The following is a 24,328-nucleotide window of genomic DNA, read 5'->3' on the forward strand; positions in this document are numbered from 1 at the left end:
CAGAATTTTGGTACATGATTTTATACAAAAATTAAATAAACTTGGATGTACAGTACAGTACAGTACAGTACACATAACTGGCGGTGGGGGACAACCTGCGACAGTCCAGCTCCTTAATCAATGTTTAGGTGTTAATGGCAGACACAAGACTCACTCCACCACCCACCTACCCTATCACCCATTCCTCCACTCTACCAATCACCTACCCACTCCATTAATATCCCTAGTACTCCACCACCCACCCATCCACTCCTTCCCTCATCCACCCACTCAACAGCCTGTAAGTCACGCCGCTCGCTGTACTGTATTCATCGTCCACTAGAGACAGCCGCTCAACAATTGACAGCCACCAGGCGAGATTCTCGACGACCACCACCTGATGGACGAACCATCCAGCAACTGTCTAAAAATGGGTGACTCTCCAACCGTGGCCAAGTCGATCCTCATCCCGAGGCTTACATAACCCGTCTATCGCGGAGTTCTCCATTCTTATCCTGGCTCCGGCTCCTGGACTCCCTATTATCAGTGTCATTATTCACTGCTTGACTCTAGGGATATATATTTAGCCAGTGGCGGGAGTTTCTTTATTTCTACTTGGATTGCAACATTTAACAAACCCCAACGAAATGTTTAAATTACAAATGAATTAATAAATATTAATTGATTTTGAGGACCGCTAATAGTACACAAGTGTGTATGAGCCACTAACATAAGCCTTACGTCGATTTAGGGTCTTCACAGCGGCCTACAAACATAAAATATAGTCCACCAAAATACAAACCTGTCCATCTATCTGGCACCTGTTCCTGTTACCCTCACTCACTGGTGTACGACTGACCTCAGGTAACCACTTGGTCGTCAAGGCTTGCCGCCACTAGGACAGCATAACCAATACACACTTGTTGACCATAACATATGATTTTGAAGGATCTAGTCTCCAAATGATGCTTCTTATAATTGTTACAAGTATACGGCCTCGAATATTAGCACTATGTTATGTAATAATAATAATTAACGGTTTATTGAAAAAGTTCAGCAGCCCGAAGGCTGAAAATATACATTGGACAAAAATGACTTATTACATACAAAGACATGGGGTGGGTGGGTCGTTTAACAAAAGCTTTCATTACTGAAAGAAGAAGGAACAATGATTGAAGATATATCTGGGTGCTCCTGCTTCCAACTCTACTGTAGGTGGCTTGTAGATTCAACTGTGATTCTCGCTCAAGTACTCTATGTCATTACAGCACATTTTCCATATGAAAAATAGTGATATCCCACACGTATCAATGTTTCATCAGGCACAGGCTAACATGTTAACATTGTTATCTCTGTAAGGTGCGAACATTTGGCACATTTTCAACTTCGGAAATTACATGGACTCAAGAGTGATGTGACTAAGTAACAATAGGGAGAGTATGAACACTGAGCACCCTGAACACCAAGCATACGAGTACTCCTTTTTTCATCCATCTGCTCACTTCTTGGCCCAGTGACTGAGCACCCTGAACACCAAGCATACGAGTACTCCTTTTTTCATCCATCTGCTCACTTCTTGGCCCAGTGACTGAGCACCCTGAACACCAAGCATACGAGTACTCCTTTTGTCATCCATCTGCTCACTTCTTGGCCCAGTGATACTTACTAGCTACTTCTTTCCATTTTACTCCACTACATTAACCTTCTATTCTATGGTAAGGTTTGAATGGGTCTTGTCCAGACTTTGTAATGAAGAACTCGGCCAGAAGAACGCGGAAGACTCCTCGTCTCCCTCTTGAACCATTGATTAATTGAGTGACTTTAATTGTCTGGCGTCGCAGATGCTGGGTCACGGACGGTGGAGCTATAACACGAGCGAGAGGAGAGTGGTGCCATAGTAGTGAATGAAGAGTGGTGCCATAGTAGTGAATGAAGAGTGGTGCCATAGTAGTGAATGAAGAGTGGTGCCATAGTAGTGAATGAAGAGTGGTGCCATAGTAGTGAATGAAGAGTGGTGCCATAGTAGTGAATGAAGAGTGGTGCCATAGTAGTGAATGAAGAGTGGTGCCAAGTAGTGAATGAAGAGTGGTGCCATAGTAGTAATGAAGAGTGGTGCCATAGTATGAATGATGGTGCCATGGTAGTGAATGAAGAGTGGTGCCATAGTAGTGAATGAAGGGTGGTGCCATGGTAGTGAATGAAGAGTGGTGCCATAGTAGTGAATGAAGAGGGTGCCATGGTAGTGAATGAAAGTAATACATAGTAGTGAATGAAGAGTGGTGCCATAGTAGTGAATGAAGAGTGGTGCCATAGTAGTGAATGAAGAGTGGTGCCATGGTAGTGAATGAAAGTGGTGCCATAGTAGTGAATGAAGAGGTGTGCCATAGTAGTGAATGAAGGTGGTGCCATAGTAGTGAATGAAAGTGGTCATGGTGGTGAATGAAGGTGATTGTGAATGAAGAGTGGTGCCATAGTAGTGAATGAAGAGTGGTGCCATAGTAGTGAATGAAGAGTGGTGCCATAGTGGTGAATGAAGAGTGGTGCCATAGTAGTGAATGAAGAGTGGTGCCATAGTAGTGAATGAAGAGTGGTGCCATAGTAGTGAATGAAGAGTGGTGCCATAGTGTGAATGAAGAGTGGTGCCAGTAGTGAATGAAGATGGTGCCATAGTAATGAATGAAGAGTGATGCCATAGTAGTGAATGGAAATGGTGCCATAGTGGTGAATGAAGAGTGGTGCCATAGTAGTGAATGAAGAGTGGTGCCATAGTAGTGAATGAAGAGTGGTGCCATAGTGGTGAATGAAGAGTGGTGCCATAGTAGTGAATGAAGAGTGGTGCCATGAAGTGCCATGGTGAAAAGAGGGTGGTGCCATAGTAGTGAATGAAGAGTGGTGCCATAGTAGTGAATGAAGAGTGGTGCCATAGTAGTGAATGAAGAGGGAAAGATGTAGTGAATGAAGAGTGTGCCATAGTAGTGAAGAAGAGTGGTGCCATAGTAGTGAATGAAGAGTGCCATAGTAGTGAAGAGTGGTGATAGTAGTGAATGAGAGTGGTGCCATAGTAGTGAATGAAGAGTGGTGCCATAGTAGTGAATGAAGAGTGCATAGTAGTGAATGAAGAGTGGTGCCATAGTAGTGAATGAAGAGTGATGCCATAGTAGTGAATGAAGAGTGGTGCCATAGTAGTGAATGAAGAGTGGTGCCATAGTAGTAGGAAAAGTGGTGCCATAGTAGTGAATGAAGAGTGTGCCATAGTAGTGAATAGTGGTACCAGAGTGGACCATAGTAGTGAATGAAGAGATGGACACGGTTAACTATTTCTTTCTTTGCTTAAAGTAAACGAAATGGTCATAGGGACAATGGTAAAAGACATTCAGTAATTGTGAATGATCTCTCTCTCTCTCTCTCTCTCTCTCTCTCTCTCTCTCTCTCTCTCTCTCTCTCTCCTCTCCTCAATACGATGCCATATGGGGGAAACATAAGGTAAAAGCCTAAGTCTTAAATAGGAATAAAAAATATCCATTCAGGAGAGCCCATGACATTTTCCTGGTGAGGCAAGACAGCGGGTTGGGTTGTTGGTCAGGTAAGCCTCATATACTGCACTGTAGGTTGAGACTCTTAACACGGTCTCCCGCGCCTCAAGCCTCCTCCCAGTCCCCTTCCTCTCTATTGTTAGTGCTCGGGACAGGGGGCATGACCTACACGCCAGTATTATATGAGCTGTGTCTAGGTCCCCACAAAACGCCTCAGCTTGGGGTCACCAACGCTGTGGACGGTATATTTGTCTCACACACACACACACACACACACACACACACACACACAGAGCGACGTGCAGACATGGTGAGGCAGGTGAGTGGGACCTAACATGGTAATCTCGCGGGTCTCCAACAACTCTTAACATCTCAGGAACATGATAGTGGAGTGAGTTGGGATGTTACCAGGAACGGGTCGATCAAGTGTATCTCAACAGGCGCCAGCTAGCCCGGACTCCTAATCTATTCACTCACACACATCTCCACTCCTCCCTCTCCAGGGCGTCCACCTAAGCCTCCTACACCGCACATCGTAGCCACTCCACTCCGACAAACTCCTGTACTTTCTGCCCTCTCCCCATCACGCTACTATATTTTCTCTCCTTCCTTTCACTAACTGATTCACAAATACACAAGCAATAATACACAACAACAGGTACCAGCATCTTTTTGACACACACACACACACACACACGGGCAGTCATAAACATAAGACGTGGGTTTTCCCTAACAAACACAAACACCTCCGGTAACATAAGATAGGTAGGGTAACCAAAAAATGTCCCGGCAACACCACAAACAACACTCAGGCTATCGGGTGACGGTTACACAAATGTACAGGGGAAATCAAAACAAAGTCTTGACTGAGGTATAATCAATGCAGAAAAACAGAGATGTTAATATGATGAAGTAAAAGGAGGAGACAGTATTGGTTAAGAACTCATCACCTTGACACATACAATCGCAAGGTGTTTTATGGTCAAGTGACACCCGATAGCATTTTCTTACATGTATCGGTAAAAAGTCCAATACGTATGCTTACCTAATATGGACCACAATCCATATTCCATAACATTCAATTAAAATTAACGATAAGAAAAATCTTCCCAAAGATAATTACCGCTACTCATTTTACAACCTTGTAGACTCGAGCTACAGGTCACGTTTTTGAAGCTAAAGTTCCAAGGACGTTAATACTTCTCGTGTATCAGTGTGGCCGTAGCTCAACAAGTAACGGACCAAGTAACTTCTCACCATCCACTAATACCCCACCAGCATTCACTGATCTTTACACGGCACTAATGTATATGACTTCCAATGATAAACTCCGCACCTAAATCAACATGGATTGTGGTCCCCCGCCATCTCTGTGACTGACCTTGACAGCAGAAACCTTACGGGACACATCGTCTGGGAGCTACTTACTATGTTGAGGTGTCATCATGGTGTCCATTTTGGTTCAAATGTTTTCAGAGGGAACATGAAATTTGCTTTATGTCTAATTCTGAGTTTCTGACCTATGACCTTTAGCAGTGACCTTGACCTCGAAAGTGAAGAAGGAATATTAAGTAATAAATAGAGTTCTGGTAGAGATCATGAAAATCTCTTATAGTTCTTAAGTAAAAGATCAAGATGAAAGGAGATACGGAGGGAAGAGGGAGGCGGAGATACGGAGGGAAGAGGAGGAGAGGATACAAAGGGAAGAGACGGAGTTGGGTGGGCAACATAAACGAAACGTAATATACAGATAAATATAAAGACGAATTGAATACTTTGAATGAGTAAGCCTTCGCCAAAAGTAAAACGTCGACATCCAAGCCAATAATAAATCTAATTAACAAACACGTACAACCTAAACACAATGCGCCCCGCCGGTAACATGCAACACCTCCCCTCACACAGAGGTCCCACCAGTAACCTGTCAGTCGCGAGAGTTGGCTTTTTTTTACCCCGTCTGCCATGGGAAACTGTCTGGTTGGCCTTGGGGTCGGACGCTGGCTAAAAATTACTCGGTATCCATACGAGGAAGAAGGACAAGTACCGGTGCATTAATCAAGTGAGTATAATGGCAACGCCTTCAAAATAATAACACACGCTCCACAATCTGAACGTGTCAAAGCCCTTTCATTCACAAACTTCTACAAGTCTAGTAAAATTCATCTCACGTGAGACTTATCATTCACTTACACCAGCGATGACATGAACATATTACTCTGTCCAAGTCATTAGGCCGATAAGTATCCCAGTTTTATAAAAGTCATTTCTGTGATGATCAATGTCGACAAAATACATACCAGGAACATAAAAATCCGTCCAGATGTTCGTTTGTACCCTCTGCCCTTGTGCGTGAAGTGGGTCAATGGGGACATAATCCTCAAGAGAGGGAGGATTATGGTAAGAGGGTGATACTTCAAGTGTCAACAAGAGACAACAAGAACTGAAGACAAAAACAAGAGGAAAACCCCCGACTAGTAGCGGTCAATCCTTCACATTAATTCACAGACATCAACAAGGAGGAATATAACTGACCTACCGTACTCCACCCAGGACGCGCACCACCGCTCAGACTCGTGCAGATGTAACAAGTAAGTGAGGCGCGCAGTGAAATATCTCATACAGGAGTTAATTCACCCATTCATCGGTAATGAACTGGCCAACGACTTAACAAAATGACATGATTAAATACTCTCGAGTGAAGGACGGCTGACGCGTGAGGTGAGGAGGGTTAGTGACTAATGAGAGTGTGAAGTGTCAACGGTGAGTGTAAGGGGAGGATGGTGAGTGTAGGGGAGGATGGTGGAGTGTAGGGGAGGATGGTGAGTGTAGGGAGGATGGTGAGTGTAGGGAGGATGGTGAGTGTAAGGAGGATGGTGAGTGTAGGAGATGAGGGTGAGTGTAAGGGAGGATGGTGAGTGTAGGGGAGGATGGTGAGGTGTAGGGAGGATGGTGGAGTGTGGGGAGGATGGTGAGTGTAGGGAGGATGGTGGTGTAGGGAGAGTGTGGGAGGAGTGGAGGATGGTGAGTGTAGGGAGGATGGTGAGGTGGGAGGGGGGTGTAGGGGAGGGAGTGTGGGAGATGGTGAGTGTAGGGAGATGGTGAGTGTAAGGGAGGATGGTGAGTGTAGGGAGGATGGTGAGTGTAGGGGAGGATGGTGGAGTGTAGGGGAGGATGGTGGAGTGTAAGGGAGGATGGTGAGTGTAGGGAGGATGGTGAGGAGGGATGGTGAGTGTGGGGGATGGTGAGTGGGGAGGATGGGGGGGGAGGATGGTGGAGGTGTAGGGAGGATGGTGAGTGTGGGAGATGGTGAGTGTAGGGAGGATGGTGAGTGTAGGGAGGATGGTGAGTGTAGGGAGGATGGTGAGTGTAAGGGAGGATGGTGAGTGTAAGGGAGGATGGTGAGTGTAAGGGAGGATGGTGAGTGTAGGGAGGATGGTGAGTGTAGGGGAGGATGGTGGGTGTAGGGAGGATGGTGAGTGTAGGAAGGATGGTGAGTGTAAGGGAGGATGGTGAGTGTAAGGAGGATGGTGAGTGTAAGGGAGGATGGTGGGGTGTAGGGAGGATGGTGAGTGTAGGGAGGATGGTGAGTGTAAGGGAGGATGGTGAGTGTAAGGGGAGGATGGTGAGTGTAAGGGAGGATGGTGAGTAAGGAGGATGGTGAGTGTAAGGGGAGGATGGTGAGTGTAGGGAGGATGGTGAGTGTAGGGAGGATGGTGAGGTGTAAGGAGGATGGTGAGTGTAGGGAGGATGGTGAGTGTAGGGGAGGATGGTGAGAGTGTAGGGGGATGGTGAGTGTAAGGAGGGATGGTGAGTGTAAGGGGAGGATGGTGAGTGTAGGGGAGGATGGTGAGTGTAGGGAGGATGGTGAGTGTAAGGGAGGATGGTGGAGTGTAGGGAGGATGGTGAGTGTAGGGAGGATGGTGAGTGTAGGGAGGATGGTGAGTGTAGGGAGGATGGGTGAGTGTAGGGGAGGATGGTGAGTGTAGGGGAGGATGGTGAGGTGAGGGGAGGGATGGTGTAGGGAGGGATGGTGAGTGTAGGGGAGGATGGTGAGTGTGGGGAGGATGAGGTGTAGGGAGGATGGTGAGTGTAGGGGAGGATGGTGAGGTGTAGGGAGGATGGTGAGTGTGGGGAGGATGGTGAGTGTGGGGAGGATGGTGAGTGTAGGGAGGATGGTGAGTGTAGGGAGGATGGTGAGGAGTGTAGGGAGGATGGTGAGTGTGGGAGGATGGTGAGTGTGGGAGGATGGGTGAGTGTAAGGGAGGATGGGAGTGTAGGGGAGGATGGTGAGGTGTAGGGAGGATGGTGAGTGTAGGGAGGATGGTGAGGTGTAAGGGAGGATGGTGAGTGTAGGGGAGGATGGTGAGTGTAGGGGAGGATGGTGAGTGTAAGGGGAGGATGGTGAGTGTAGGGGAGGATGGTGGGTGTAGGGAGGATGGTGAGTGTAAGGGGAGGATGGTGAGTGTAGGGGAGGGAATGGTGAGTGTAGGGGAGGATGGTGAGTGTAGGGAGGATGGTGAGTGTAAGGGAGGATGGTGAGTGTAGGGGAGGATGGTGAGTGTAGGGAGGATGGTGAGTGTAGGGGAGGATGGTGAGTGTAAGGGAGGATGGTGGAGGTGTAAGGGAGGATGGTGAGTAGGGAGGGATGGGTGAGTGTAGGGAGGATGGTGGAGTGTAGGGAGGATGGTGAGTGTAGGGGAGGATGGTGAGTGTAGGGAGGATGGTGAGTGTAGGGGAGGATGGTGAGTGTAAGGGGAGGATGGTGAGTGTAGGGGAGGATGGTGAGTGTAGGGAGGAGGATGGTGGGTGTAGGGAGGATGGTGAGTGTAGGGAGGATGGTGAGTGGGGAGGATGTGAGTGTAGGGGAGGATGGTGAGTGTAAGGGAGGATGGTGGAGTGGGGAGGATGGTGAGTGTAGGGAGGATGGTGAGTGTAAGGGAGGATGGTGAGTGTAAGGGAGGATGGTGAGTGTAAGGGAGGATGGTGAGTAGGGAGGATGGTGAGTGTAAGGGGAGGATGGGTGAGTGTAGGGAGGATGGTGAGGTGTAGGGAGGATGGTGAGTGTATGAGGAGGATGGTGAGTGTAGGGAGGATGGTGAGTGTAAGGGAGGGATGGTGAGGTGTAGGGAGGGATGGTGGGAGTGTAGGGAGGATGGTGAGTGTAAGGGAGGATGGTGAGTGTAGGGAGGATGGTGAGTGTAAGGGAGGATGGTGAGTGTAAGGGAGGATGGTGAGTGTAAGGGGAGGGATGGTGAGTGTGGGGAGGATGGTGAGTGTAGGGGAGGGATGGTGAGGTGTAGGGAGGATGGGTGAGTGTAGGGAGGATGGTGAGTGTAGGGGAGGATGGTGGAGGTGTAGGGGAGGATGGTGAGTGTAAGGGGAGGATGGTGAGTGTAGGGAGGATGGTGAGTGTAGGGGAGGATGGTGAGGTGTAGGGAGGATGGTGAGTGTAGGGGAGGATGGTGAGTGTAGGGGAGGATGGGGAGGTGTAGGGGAGGATGGTGAGTGTAGGGAGGATGGTGAGTGTAGGGAGGATGGTGAGTGTAGGGGAGGATGGTGGAGTGTAAGGGGAGGATGGTGAGTGTAAGGGAGGATGGTGAGTGTAGGGGAGGATGGTGAGGTGTAGGGGAGGATGGTGAGTGTAGGGAGGATGGTGAGTGTGTAGGGGAGGATGGTGAGGTGTGAGGGAGGATGGTAGGTGTAGGGGAGGGATGGTGGAGTGTAGGGAGGAGGATGGTGAGTGTAAGGGAGGATGGTGAGTGTAAGGGAGGATGGTGAGGTGTGGGGAGGATGGTGAGTGTAGGGAGGATGGTGAGTGTAGGGGAGGATGGTGAGTGTAGGGAGGATGGTGAGTGTAGGGAGGATGGTGAGTGTAGGGGAGGATGGTGAGTGTGGGGAGGATGGTGAGTGTAGGGAGGATGGTGAGGTGTAGGGAGGATGGTGAGGTGTAGGGGAGGATGGGTGAGTGTAGAGGAGGATGGTGAGGTGTAGGGGAGGATGGTGAGTGTGTAGGGAGGATGGTGAGTGTAGGGGAGGATGGTGAGTGTAGGGGAGGATGGTGAGTGTAGGGGAGGATGGTGAGGTGTAGGGGAGGATGGTGAGTGTAGGGAGGATGGTGAGTGTAGGGAGGATGGTGAGTGTAGGGAGGATGGTGAGGTGTAGGGAGGATGGTGAGTGTAGGGAGGATGGTGAGTGTAGGGAGGGATGGTGAGTGTAGGGGAGGATGGTGAGGTGTAGGGGAGGATGGTGAGTGTAGGGGAGGATGGTGGTGAGTGTAGGGGAGGATGGTGAGTGTAGGGAGGATGATGGTGTGAGTGTAGGGGAGGATGGTGAGTGTAAGGGGAGGATGGTGAGTGTAGGGGAGGATGGTGAGTGTAGGGAGGATGGTGAGTGTAAGGGGAGGATGGTGAGTGTGGGGAGGATGGTGAGTGTAGGGGAGGATGGTGGGAGTGTAAGGGAGGATGGTGAGTGTAAGGGAGGATGGTGAGTGTAGGGAGGATGGTGAGTGGGGAGGATGGTGAGTGTAGGGGAGGATGGTGAGTGTAAGGGGAGGATGGTGAGTGTAGGGAGATGGTGAGGTGTAGGGAGGATGGTGAGTGAGGGAGGATGGTGAGTGTAAGGGAGGATGGTGAGTGTGGGGAGGATGGTGAGGTGTAGGGAGGATGGTGAGTGTAGGGGAGGATGGTGAGTGTAGGGGATGGTGAGTGTAGGGGAGGGTGAGTGTAGGGAGGATGGTGAGGGTGGGGAGGATGGTGTAAGGAGGATGGTGAGTGTAAGGGAGGATGGTGAGTGTAAGGGAGGATGGTGAGTGTAAGGGAGGATGGTGAGTGTAGGGAGGATGGTGGGTGTAGGGAGGATGGGTGAGTGTAAGGAGGGATGGTGGGAGAGTGTATGAGGGAGGATGGTGAGTGTAAGGGAGGATGGTGAGGTGTAAGGGAGGATGGTGAGTGTAGGGGAGGATGAGTGGGGAGTGTAAGGGAGGATGAGGTGAGGTGTAGAGAGGAGGATGGTGGTAGAGGTGTAAGGGGAGGATGGTGAGGTGTAAAGGGGAGGATGGTAGGTAGGGGAGGGATGGTGAGGTGTAAGGGGAGGGATGGTGAGTGTAGGGGAGGATGGTGAGTGTAGGGAGGATGGTGAGGTGTAGGGAGGATGGTGAGTGTAGGGAGGATGGTGAGTGTAAAGGGAGGATGGTGAGTGTAGGGAGGATGGTGAGTGTAGGGAGGATGGTGAGTGTAAGGAGGATGGTGAGGTGTAGGGAGGATGGTGAGGTGTAGGGGGAGGGATGGTGAGGTGTAGGGGAGGATGGTGAGTGTAGGGAGGATGGTGAGTGTAGGGGAGGATGGAGGTGTGGGGAGGGATGGTGAGTGTAGGGGAGGATGGTGAGTGTAGGGGAGGATGGTGAGTGTAAGGGGAGGATGGTGAAGGTGTAAGGGAGGATGGTGAGTGTAGGGGAGGATGGTGAGTGTAGGGAGGATGGTGAGTGTAGGGGATGGTGAGTGTAGGGAGGATGGTGAGTGTAGGGAGGATGGTGAGTGTAGGGAGGATGGTGAGTGTAAGGGAGGATGGTGGAGTGTGGGAGGATGGTGTGAGTGTAGGGAGGATGGTGAGTGTAGAGGAGAGGATGGGTGAGTGTAGGGAGGGATGGTGAGGTGTAGGGAGGATGGTGAGTGTGGGGAGGATGGTGAGTGTAAGGGAGGAGGATGGGTGAGTGTGGGGAGGATGGTGAGGTGTAGGGGAGGATGGTGAGTGTAAGGGAGGATGGTGAGTGTAGGGGAGGATGGTGAGTGTAAGGGGAGGATGGTGAGTGTAGGGAGGATGGTGAGTGTAAAGGGGAGGATGGTGAGGTGGGAGAGGATGAGGGTAGGTGTAGGGAGGGATGGTGAGTGTAAGGGAGGGATGGTGAGTGTGGGGAGGATGGCAGTGTAAGGGAGGATGGTGAGTGTAAAGGGGGAGGATGGTGAGTGTAAGGGAGGATGGTGAGTGTAGGGGAGGATGGTGAGTGTAGGGAGGATGGTGAGTGTAGGGAGGATGGTGAGTGTAAGGGAGATGGTGAGTGTAGGGGAGGATGGTAGGTAGGGAGGATGGTGAGTGTAAGGGAGGATGGTGAGTGTAGGGAGGATGGTGAGTGTAGGGAGGATGGTGAGTGTAGGGAGGATGGTGAGTGTAGGGAGGATGGTGGTGAGGTGGGGAGGATGGTAAGTGTAGGGGAGGATGGTGAGTGTAGGGAGGATGGTGGGTGTAGGGGAGGATGGGTGAGTGTAAGGGGAGGATGGTGAGTGTAGGGGAGGATGGTGAGGTGTAAGGGGAGGATGGTGAGTGTAGGGGGAGGATGGTGAGTGTGGGGAGGGATGGTGAGTGTAGGGGAGGATGGTGGAGGTGTAGGGGAGGATGGTGAGTGTAGGGGGAGGATGGTGTGAGGTGTAAGGGAGGATGGTGAGTAGGGAGGATGGTGGGAGGTGTAAGGGAGGATGGTGAGTGTAGGGGAGGATGGTGAGTGTAGGGGAGGATGGTGAGTGTAGGGAGGATGGTGAGGTGTAGGGAGGATGGTGGAGGTGTAAGGGGAGGATGGGGTGAGTGTAGGGGAGGATGGTGAGTGTAGGGAGGATGGTGAGTGTAGGGAGGATGGTGAGTGTAGGGGAGGAGGATGGTGAGTGTAGGGAGGATGGTGAGTGTAGGGAGGATGGTGAGTGTAGGGAGGATGGGTGAGTGTAGGGGAGGATGGTGGTGTAGGGAGGATGGTGAGTGTAAGGGAGGATGGTGAGGAGTGTAGGGGAGGATGGTGAGTGTAGGGAGGATGGTGAGTGTAAGGAGATGGGGAGGGATGGTGGAGTGTAAGGGAGGATGGTGAGGGAGTGAGGGGGAGGATGGTGAGTGTAGGGGGAGGATGGTGAGTGTAAGGGAGGATGGTGAGTGTAGGGGAGGATGGTGAGTGGGGGAGGATGGTGAGTGTAGGGAGGAGGAGTGTAGGGGAGGTAAGGAGGGGAGGATGGTGAGTGTGGGGAGGAGAGGAGGTGGTGAGGAGGATGGTGAGTGGGATGGGGAGGATGGTGAGGTGAGAGGATGGTGAGGTAGGGGAGGATGGGAGTGTAGGAGGGAGGATGGTGAGTGTAGGAGGAGGAGAGGATGGTGAGTGTAGGGGAGGATGGTGAGTGTAGGGGAGATGGTGAGGGGATGATGGGGGAGGATGGTGAGTGTAGAGGATGGTGGAGTGTAGGGAGGATGGGGAGGTAGAGGATGGTGAGAGGGAGGATGGTGAGTGTAAGGGGAGGATGGTGGAGTGTAAGGAGGATGGTGAGTGGGGAGGATGGTGAGTGTAGGGGAGGATGGTGGAGTGTAGGGAGGATGGGTGGAGGGGAGGATGGGTGGAGGTGAGTGAGGGAGGATGGGTGGAGTGTAGGGGAGGATGGTGAGTGTGAGGTGGGTGAGTGTAGAGGGATGGTGAGGTAGAGGATGGTATGTAGGGGAGGATGAGTGGGGGAGTGTAGAGGATAGAGTGTAAGGAGGATGGTGAGTGTAGGAGGATGGTGAGGGGAGGATGGTGAGGGATGGTGAGGTATGATGGAGTGTAAGGAGGATGGTGAGTGTAGAGGGAGGATGGTGAGTGGAGGGGAGGATGGTGAGTGTAGGAGGATGGTGGTGAGAGAGATGGTGAGTGTAAGGGAGGATGGTGGTGAGTGGTGATGGGAGGAGGTGAGTGTAGGGGAGGATGGGTGAGTGTGAGGGAGGATGGTGAGTGTAGGGAGGATGGTGAGTGGAGGTGAGGGGAGGATGGTGAGTGTGGGGAGGATGGTGGGTAGGAGGATGGTGAGTGTGGGAGGATGGTGGAGGGAGGAGGTGAGGGGAGGAGGAGTGGTGAGTGTAGGGAGGATGGGAGTGTAAGGAGGATGGTGAGGGGAGGATGGTGAGTAAGGGAGGATGGTGAGTGTAGGGAGGAGTGGAGAGATGGTGAGGTGTGGGGAGGAAGTGTGGGAGGATGGTGAGTGTAAGGAGGGATGGTGAGTGTAGGGAGGATGGTGAGTGGTGGAGGATGGTGAGTGTAAGGAGGATGGTGGAGTGTAAGGGAGGATGGTGAGGTAAGGAGGATGGTGAGTGTAAGGAGGATGGTGGTAGGGAGGATGGTGAGTGGAGGAGGGGATGGTGAGTGGGAGGATGGTGAGTGTAGGGAGGATGGAGAGGGAGGAGTGTAGGGAGGATGGTGAGTGGATGGGAGGGGTGGGGAGGATGGTGAGGAGGGAGGATGGTGAGTGTAGGGGAGGGATGGTGAGTGGGGATGGTGAGTGTGGGGGAGGATGGTGGTGTGAGGGATGGTGAGTGTGGGGAGTGGTGGGGTGAGGGGAGGATGGTGGGAGTGTAGGGGAGGATGGTGGTGTGGGGAGGATGGTGAGTGGGGAGGATGGGGTGGTGTGGGAGATGGTGAGTTATGAGGGAGGATGGTGAGTGTAGGGAGGATGGTGAGGTGTAGGGAGGATGGTGGTGTGGGGAGGATGGTGAGTGTAGGGGAGGATGGTGAGTGTAGGGATGGTGAGTGTGGGAGGATGGTGAGTGTAGGGGAGGATGGTGGGTGTGGGGAGGATGGTGAGGTGTGGGGAGGATGGTGGAGTGTAGGGAGAGATGGTGAGGTGTGGGGGAGGATGGGTGAGTGTGGGGATGGTGAGTGTAGGGGAGGATGGTGGTGTGGGGAGGATGGTGAGTGTAGGGGAGGGATGGTGAGTGTAAGGGGAGGATGGTGAGGTGTGAGGGAGGATGGTGAGTGTGGGGAGGATGGTGAGTGTGGGGAGGATGGTGAGGTGTAAGGGAGGATGGTGGAGTGTGGGGAGGATGGTGAGTGTAGGGAGGATGGTGAGTGTAGGGAGGATGGTGAGTGTAGGGGAGGGATGGTGAGTGTGGGGAGGATGGTGAGTGTGGGGAGGATGGTGAGTTAAAGGTGAGGATGGTGTGTAGGGAGGATGGTGAGTGTGGGGAGGATGGTGGGTGTGAGGGGGGATGGTGAGTGTAGGGGAGGATGGTGAGTGTAGGGAGGATGGTGAGTGTAGGGGAGGGAGTGGGGAGGATAGGTGGTGTAGGGAGGATGGTGAGTGTAGGGGAGGATGGTGAGTGTGGGGAGGATGGAGTGTGGGGAGGATGGGTGAGTGTGAGGGATGGGTGAGTGTAAGGGGAGGATGGTGAGTGTAGGGAGGATGGTGAGTGGGGGAGGATGGTGAGTGTGGGGAGGATGGTGAGTGTGGGGGAGGATGGTGAGTGTGGGGAGGATGGTGAGTGTAAGGAGGATGGTGAGTGTAGGGATGGTGAGTGTAGGGGAGGATGGTGAGTGTGGGGAGGATGGTGAGTGTGAGGGAGGATGGTGAGTGTAGGGAGGATGGTGGGTGTGGGGAGGATGGTGAGTGTGGGGGAGGGATGGTGAGTGTGGGGAGGATGAGGTGAGTGTGGGGGAGGATGGTGAGGTGTGGGGGAGGATGGTGAGTGTGGGGAGGATGGTGAGGTGTGGGGAGGATGGTGGAGGTGTGGGGAGGGATGGTGAGGTGTGGGGGGAGGATGGTGAGTGTAAGGGAGGATGGTGAGTGTGAGGAGGATGGTGAGTGTGGGGAGGATGGTGAGTGTAGGGAGGATGTGGTGAGGTGTAGGGGAGGTGGTTGAGGGGAGGATGGTGAGTGTAAGGGAGGATGGTGAGTGTGGGGAGGATGGTGAGTGTGGGGAGGGATGGTGAGTGGGGATGGTGGGTGTGGGGAGGATGGTGAGGTGTAGGGAGGATGGTGAGTGTGGGGGAGGATGGTGAGTGTGGGGGAGGGATGGTGGGTGTAAGGGGAGGATGGTGAGTGTAGGGAGGATGGTGAGTGTAGGGAGGATGGTGAGTGGCTGAGGGAGGATGGTGGGTGTGGGGAGGATGGTGAGTGTGAGGGGAGGATGGTGAGTGTGGGGAGGATGGTGAGGTGTGGGGAGGATGGTGGGTGTGGGGAGGATGGTGAGTGTGGGGGAGGATGGTGGTGTGGGGAGGATGGTGGGTGGAGGTGGAAGATGGGGAGGATGGTGAGTGTAGGGAGGATGGTGAGTGTGGGGAGGATGGTGAGTGTGGGGGAGGATGGTGGTGTAGGGAGGATGGTGAGTGTAGGGAGGATGGTGAGTGTAGGGAGGATGGTGAGTGTGGGGAGGATGGGGTGAGGGGAGGATGAGTGTAGGGAGGATGGGGTGGGGAGGATGGGTGTGGGGAGGATGTGAGTGTAGAGGATGGTGAGTGTGGGGGATGGTGAGTGTGGGAGGATGATGAGTGTAAGGGAGGATGATGAGTGTAAGGGGAGGATGATGAGTGTAGGGAGGATGGTGAGTGGGGAGGATGGTGAGTGATGCGTGACGATGCTGAATAAAGTGAGACGAGCGTACGAGTACAAACAGAATGAATATAAGGAGTAGTGAGGAGTCATGGGAAGCGATGAGTAATTGGTGAGGGTGCTGGTGGGTGGGCGGTGCACGGGGCTGACGGTGGGCGGTGCACGGGGCTGACGGTGGGCGGTGCACGGGGCTGACGGTGGGCGGCACGCTGACGGTGACGAAGAGCCTCTAATTCTCCAATGAACTTATACAACCAACACAATAAAAAATAATAATAAAAAAATACACTTACTTATATAAAGACACATTTTCCTTAAGACGTATACTGGTTGATGTGATAACCCACCACATACCCTTCAGATCATTACACACAGACCGCGGGAAAATGTTCACTGTGCGAGAAATACCACCATGTCATACTTTCTACAACCTAAATAGCGGAGGAAGTTGAAAAAAAAAAAAAACACGCAACCTCAATTGACTTGTGTGTTAAAAGGAGTTCCGTGACTATTCTTAATACAGTCAATCCCTGGACTAGCTGGCAGGGGAGTGCGTCACCACAGTGGCATTGTTGTGACACAATTCCAGCATCCGTTAACATAATACTCTCCAAAATATGTTTACCTATTTAACTGTCAATGTCTTACCTAGAAGATAATAAGACATTTTTGTTTTCATTCTGTACATAACTTGCATACTAAGATATGTGTACATCTAGGTCATGAGTCTTTTGTGTACTAGTAACCATTGCTTCACTGCCCACAAGATAGACAAGGGGTGTGGCAAAACTATAAGCCATCATTCTCTACTTCCTCTCCACCAGATCCTTCACACCTCAAACTACTCTCTCCATGGAAAACTTGGTCTGGGTCACACTCACCACTCAGGGGTCTGCTGTGCTGGCCAGTGCTACGGAACCTGCAACACAGGGATACAACCTTAAGTCATCCGTTGATAAATACAAGACAATACAAACACAACACATACTATTACTACAAGGATAAAACGGATCCTCACGAAAATATCCACACATACGATATTATAAAATGGCAAGGCAACCAGTGATTACCATCTCCAATCATATCTCAACAGCGGGTATTTTCGCAGTGTTCAAAGCAATTTTTAGCCGAATGTTACACCAAAGACACTTTCATGATACAAGTATACAAAGCTGTTTCCATAAGGGTGAAGGACGTAACAAAACCTAAGTTACAACAGGTTACATACCTCTAATAATATCGCCTTTAACTACTGTAAATGAGATCAAAGCTGACCACACCAACACCCGGGACGGTACAGCATACAGTATTAGCTGTCTACTTACTCAAGGTGGGTTAAGCACCATCCAAAATCCATATAATTACAGTATGCAGGTGATGCTCTCCCAGCTATATCGAGTTGTTGGTGCACGAAACCAAGAAGCACCAACTCTCAGGTGGTTACGACATTAACAAGTTTCATGATGCACCGACACAGGTCCTCCTGGCAAGACAAAATGTAACGCAACAGCCGCAACCATTATGTTATGCTTAGTTTGTACACACCGACATTAACAGTGCAGCCCACGAGATGAGCTTTTTAATAATGCAAGAAGCATACGACAGCGGCGGCAGCAGCAACACCCCGCACCACACGTACACTAGATCGTTGACTATTACGGTAAGGTGACCTTACCGTAATAGTCGTCGTGGGGACCTTAGTGGTCCCCACGGCGACTTCCTAAATATCTTAATCAGAATGTATTACAAAAATACCTTATTATCAGCACCAATTCAATAAAGTGTACCCACTAAAGAGGCAACCTACAATGACCAACTCTTTTTCCTTGGAACTGAAACAAACGTGACCTGAAAAACAGAGATCCTAATCAGCACAAAAATAATTTCCTCGTTCACATGTTACAAATGACAACATGAACAATGTTAATCAGGAAAAATATACTGTGGTACTTTTATTTTCTTCAGTTATAACATTGTAAACTTTCACCAGCTAACATAACAGTTTGCATATCGGGAAATTCGTTAAACTACAACTGTATACTGCACATAATGTAAAAAGTTAAAGTTAAGAATGTCATATTTACTCGGAGGAGGAACATGTTACAACTGTGTAGGTAAAGCTACACCACTATAGGGTATCAACTATCACCAGGTAATAACACAATAAGTTCCTTTCTCACAAGTTCTTCAGATTCAGTTTGTTAGGCAACAGCACCCAGCCGTGGACACAAGTTATACCTGAGCTGTAATACACGGTTCGGGGATCTACTTTACCCTGAAGATCGCCACAAGCCGGTATAATAATAATGGTCTCTCCTGAAGACACTCGCTGGTCCTTTTATTGACGGGTTACGAGGTGGAAAGTCTCTGGTTGAGTTTTACAGTGTCCCCTTGTTGAACTCACCTAATAACGAGTGTTTACATTATCTACCGTACTTCTCGTTCACATTTGAGAGACTAATGAGGTGGACAGACTTAAGGGGCAGACCGTCCGTGGGAGGGGATGTTGTACGTGGTTATCGCTGTTAGATTTTACAAGACTATAGACAAACTTCTGTGTCTGGGAGAACACCGACAAAGGTAAAATTGTCTATAACAAACATCTCCTGAACGGCTTCTGTTTCCGCTTATCCAATTTCTTTTCGTATATATTTTGTTCTTAATCCCAGGTGGATCTCCGCATATTACAAGGAATTCTATTCAACTTGAAGTTCCCAAAAAATCTTATCACAGCAAAAAAAAAAATACTCGAGTATTTTTGCGTATCTTATCTCGATAAGACCATGTGGTTCGTCACCTTCCTTTGTCACGCGATATCTAATATCTCTAACTTAGGCGTTGTTGTTTACTGACCTAAACTCCACGGTTAAAATTTATTTAATTAAAAAATTATTTCATTGTAAAATATGAAACACCATAATTTTCTTTGTGTTTGAAAAAGGTAAAATGACTTAAACTATGGTAAGTAGGCAAAAACTTGTGCACTGTTAATAGGGTCACGCTAATATACAGATACTGTAGAACTCCCCCCCACGTGAGCACCATACTGTACCAACACTTACCGGCGGCGACCAAACACCTTATCATAGGTGTTGCTTGGTTGGTGGCTCTCGAGAAGAGGGTGGCGCCATGGCCCCTCACTACCTCAAATAAACTCCCGGGAGGGTGCCCACTCACACCTTTCCCTGGTAAACACTTTCAACTACGACCAAACACTTTCCCCAATCGTATACCGAATATTCAAAACACTCGGCATTGATTACACACATACAACCGTGACCCAATATAGTTCCCCGTACCAAACTTGGAGACCACTTCCTCGCTTTTAAGAAAACTGTCAAGGATCGCACGTACGGCAGTAAAATACAAATAACAACTAAAGAACAAAGTAACAACTTCAAATAGTAGTATTCAATTTCAGTGAACGTTATGAAACATGCAGCTGGCCAGACCCACGTGCTCGGCCCGCTCTCTTCTGGTACAACAACAAGCTGAAACAGTTCCAAGTTGTTAGCTACTCTCACCAAGCTGACGAAGCATTACACAAGTACTGATAGATAAAGAGTATGAAAGCGAAGTAGTCCTGGAGGCTGGCCTAAAGTCATGTGTCCAGCTAATCGGCTCTACATAACAATATGACACGAAGTAGAGCTCAGCTGCGCGTCGCAGTATAACTTTTTACTCATTGCAATTCTACATACTGTGCCGTTTAACGTACGTTAACTGAGTACTTTACAATTGTATCCTTAAGTAAACAGAAGCATAAACCTACAAACATCTTAGTTTTGTACAGCCAGTGTGTCGTCCAAGTAATAGATCACCACCCCTGGATGGGTTCATTCTGGTGAGGTATGATGCGAACACAACTTCTAGATATTGTTATCTTGTTCTGTAATCATTATAAAAACTTCGTTATCATTACAGTGGGGCAAAACTCACATCATTATGTGGTCTTCTATTATATACGTTAGTCTCGGTGGTGAGGATACAACTCTACTCTCGACTCCCACCCTGCAGGGCTCTACTGCCTCACCTAACATTTGATCTTAAACTTTTCACACCTTTCATCACCATGTTCTACAATGACTTCCAATGTTTCAGTTCAGTTAATATGATTAAGTTTTACTCACTGATCAAGGCTTGTAGACACAGGTCTACAGAATCACACATAATTACAAAATACAAACATCCTTAAAATATTAAAGAGTCCTGTACACCAAGAATATGGAAGAATAAACTCGAAAAGAAACTGTCTTAAGAGTGGTTCTAAACTTACAAGACCGAGACAGCAGACGGTGCATTCAACTGATACATTTATGAGTGTAATGGCCCTTCGGGTAGCGACAGTCTGGCCCCACTGAGACACACAAATTAAAAGTTGTCTCCAAAAATTATCAGTGATGTGGGGTCCCTTTGTACACCACAAGCTTTCATTCAACAGTAAATATATCTATAAACGTAATATGAACGTGTGTGTATGTATACACGCATGTATGCATTTCTTAATGCATACACCAGTTGCTCTTGAATGCCTACAAACAGTGAAGTACATCAACGAATGAGGTCAAACATAGATGAATGTTTGTCTCATAAGACTGAAATATTTGGGCAAGAGTTTGGTGGGGTCACCATGTCATGAAAGTTTATACGAGGTGGAGGTGATATGGCAGGGAAGGAGTGGCGGTGTCACACCCACCAACCACACACACACAAGGAGTGGCGCTGAGGTAAAGTTAACTGTCAACACATAGCTGCAGCTGTCACGACTGACAGTTCAGTAAGCTACGACAAAGTAGGAATTAATTAAAGTTAGTGAGAAGCTGAGCGGTAGTGTGGTGAGGTGCGTGGAGGCGCGGGTAGCCGGCGCCAGTGCATCAGGTCGTGCACGCAGCTGGTCTCCGCCACTGCAGGGGGAAAATCAATGAGAGCACGCGACGCCAGCTGTCGGCCGTGTCTAGCGGTGAGCCTCTAGTATCCACCGTGTATTCTAGTGAACTGACGCAATGGGCTACACTTGGCTACAACACTTACTGCTATGGTGCCGTCACTGCCAGGGTAGCATCACGGCCCCTTGGTCCCGGCGCCACGCCCGCCCCAAGCCTGCTTCTTACGTCCACCTTTAAGTAACACTGGTGTAAATATATATATATACACACTCCCTTTAAAACCACCTGGATCGATCTATTTTCTGCCAGTACAATACAAACAAACTAAACCATATTTCCCACCACCTCCATAACACAAGAAATTATTCAATTGACCAATAAACCTCCGTGCAGATTATTCATCAATAAACCTCAGTTCGTGAATTTCAACACACGAACACTAAAAATCGTGCATAATCAGGGAAACTGGTTAATTACGTCTTAAACAACAACAAAATGTTATACCAACTATAACTTAACGAAAACCAGCAGAGATTAGAGTAAGTTAGAATGAGCTAAGTCAGTTCTATTATACCAGTACTGATATGAGTTAGTTTCTGTGTGCACCAATTGACTGGAAGACGCTGTGGTCAAGTACACATTAGCCTCACGTTTCTTAAAATCTATGTCATTACAATTTACAACATTTAGAGATTATATTTATGGAAAGATTCACACACACACACACACACACCATGTTTCAGTAGATAATCATGAGAAAAAAAACTCCGTGGTCATCTAAAAGACAATAAACCTGAAATTTATTCCACCAGCGACAAAATAAAATCACCGTGAAGTAAACTATTACCCTGACACTAACTCCATTTCAGCACATCATCCTGAAACAGACACCATTTCAGTACATCATCCTGAAACAGACACCATTTCAGTACATCCTGAGACAAATTTTGTATCCTCATGTTTTCTTGTAACAGCCGTGATTCTGAATTAAAAAAACTTCTGCACATCACCATGGTAATACACTCCATATGTCCTACACCATGAAATACACTCGTTATGTCCAATACAATAAAATACACCACATGTTCCGTCCAACACCACAACACACACACACACTATATTCCGCCCCCAGCACCGCCTACTGTAACACACGCTCTTGTGTTATCTATCGGCCTAAAATAAGGAACACTGGGTGGGTGGGCGACCGGCCTTGTCGTTACACCATTCAACAGTTAGGGGTCATTACAACACACCAACAACCTCGAGCTGCTCGGTGCTGCTGCTAACGACGACTACTGAGCAGCACACACACACGGGGAGGGGGCGGAGGGGTGAGGGGGCGGAGGGGGGAGGGGAGGGGAGGGGAGGGGGAGGGGGAGGGAGGAGGGGAGGGAGGGAGGAGGGGGGGAGGAGGGGGCGGGGAGGAGGGGGAGGGGGGCGGAGGAGGGGGGGGCGGAGGAGGAGGGGGAGGAGAAAAACAGGGCCACCAGAACCCGTCCCTATTGTTTTGTTTACTCACTTCCCACCTCCCTTCCCTCCCTCCCCATCCCCTTGGCAGAACCCACGTATATTGTTATCCAATTCTGGTAGAACCCGCCCAAACCTCATCCCTGGTAGAACCCGCCCATATCTGCTGCTCCTCATCCCTGGTAGAACAGTACTGCTCAACCTCATCCCTGGCCCACACTGCTCAACCTCATCCCTGGTAGAACCTGCCCATACAGTACTGCTCAACCTCATCCCTGGTAGGTAGAACCCGCCCATACAGTAATGCTCAACCTCATCCCTGGTAGAACCCGCCCATACAGTACTCAACCCTCATCCCTGGTAGAACCCGCCCATACAGTACTGCTCAACCTCATCCCCTGCTAGAACCCGCCCATACAGTACTGCTCAACCTCATCCCCTGCTAGAACCCGCCCATGCTAACCTCATCCCCAGTACTGCTCAACCTCATCCCTGAACCCGCCCATACTGCTCAACCTCATCCCTCCAATACTGTCAACCTCACCCGGTAGAACCCGCCCATACTGCTCAATCCCTCATCCCCTGGTAGAACCGCCCATACTGCTCAACCTCATCCCTGGTAGAACCCCCATACTGCTCAACCTCATCCCTGGTAGAACCCTCGGATACCCGCCCATACTGCTCTCATCCCTGGTAGAGCCGCCGGCTGGTGCTCAACCTCATCCCTGGTAGAACCCGCCCATTACTGCTCAACCTCATCCCTGGTAGAACCCGCCCATACAGTACTGCTCAACCTCATCCCTGGTAGAACTCGCCCATACTGCTCAACCTCATCCCTGGTAGAACCCGCCCATACAGTACTGCTCAACCTCATCCCTGGTAGAACCCGCCCATACTGCTCAACCTCATCCCTGGTAGAACCCGCCCATACTGCTCAACCTCATCCCTGGTAGAACCCGCCCATACAGTACTGCTCAACCTCAGCCCTGGTAGAACCCGCCCATACTGCGTAACCCCATCTCTAGTAGAACCCGCCCATACAGAACTGCTTGACTCCTGGCAGACCCTCACTACACTGGTGTTGGTGGTTCCGGGATATCCCCACTACACAACCCCTGCCAGCTGGCACCACCTCTGGCCAACTACTATTCCTTTTCTTACAAGGTCTCAACATATATAATCATGACGCTACTCCCTGAAGTCGTTGTTACTTCCTTTAAGACGCCAATATCATCACCTCAAAAGCCCTAAATTAACCTCTACAGTACATCCCTCTTACTAGGCGCCTAACTCACCATTTAACTCAATACAACCTAAATTAACATTCCACGTCCCCTACCAACCCAATAAACCCATGAATAACTATTTAACTCCGTATTTAGAGGTGAGACGGCCGAGTGGATACAGCGCTCACCTGGCCTAAGGCTCGATGGTTCGATCCCAGTGCACTAGACTGTAATGGATACCTAAACTTTAAGTTGAAGTGAAAGTGGTGGAGTGTAATGCCGGCCACACTGCCTCCTTCAGCACCGAAGACTTAGTGGAGTGTGCTGTACCCACACAGTCCATAACGGGCTCACTGTCGACCAAATTTAACCTATCACATAAATACCTACTTTAATTTCCCTATTAACCAATTTATCCATAAAGCTTTTTTCTTCAATTATGTATATTACGGGAAGCATAACTAGTCACTACTACTTCGGAAATTGGGTCATGTTTCTCGATACTGTCTTCACCTATTTACACCTGACAAAACTTCTAGAGAGGATAAAATTGTGTGGTGAATTTTAAGAGTCTTCGTGATTCAACAATAAAGAAGAAATCTTTTAATTTAGTGGCATATCAGTGAGGCACTAGTGTAGACGATAATGCCATCATGTGCAAGAGGTCCCGGCTTTCGTCGCTCACACAGCTGAATAATTCAGAGTGCGACCCTATAAGATCAACAGATATACTCATCACGTGTCCAGGCTTCATCCCCATGGTATTGCAGCACACGGCCGGCCGTCATTAGTAGGGCGGGTCAGGTGCCCCACCAGCCATAAGGGTAACTTACATCACTACCTCACCTCACCAACAGTACTGTTCTTTCTCGGCAGTTTTTATATATTATAAGAAGTTCTACGATGAACATTCT

At 49.6% G+C, this 24,328-nt stretch overlaps 1 protein-coding gene across 1 annotated transcript in view; it reads right to left on the reverse strand.

Moving 5' to 3' along the window:
* The window catches only part of LOC121877258 (spectrin beta chain-like), a 130,134-nt gene that overhangs the window by 37,554 nt on the left and 68,252 nt on the right, over positions 1-24,328 (reverse strand). Inside the window, exon 2 of the mRNA XM_042382912.1 lies at positions 16,717-16,754. The gene's annotated coding sequence lies outside the window, so the exon portion shown is untranslated. The remainder of the gene's footprint in view (positions 1-16,716; positions 16,755-24,328) is intronic.

Source organism: Homarus americanus, unplaced genomic scaffold (assembly GCF_018991925.1).
Source record: "Homarus americanus isolate GMGI-L3 unplaced genomic scaffold, GMGI_Hamer_2.0 scaffold367, whole genome shotgun sequence".
NCBI classification, from domain to species: domain Eukaryota; kingdom Metazoa; phylum Arthropoda; class Malacostraca; order Decapoda; family Nephropidae; genus Homarus; species Homarus americanus.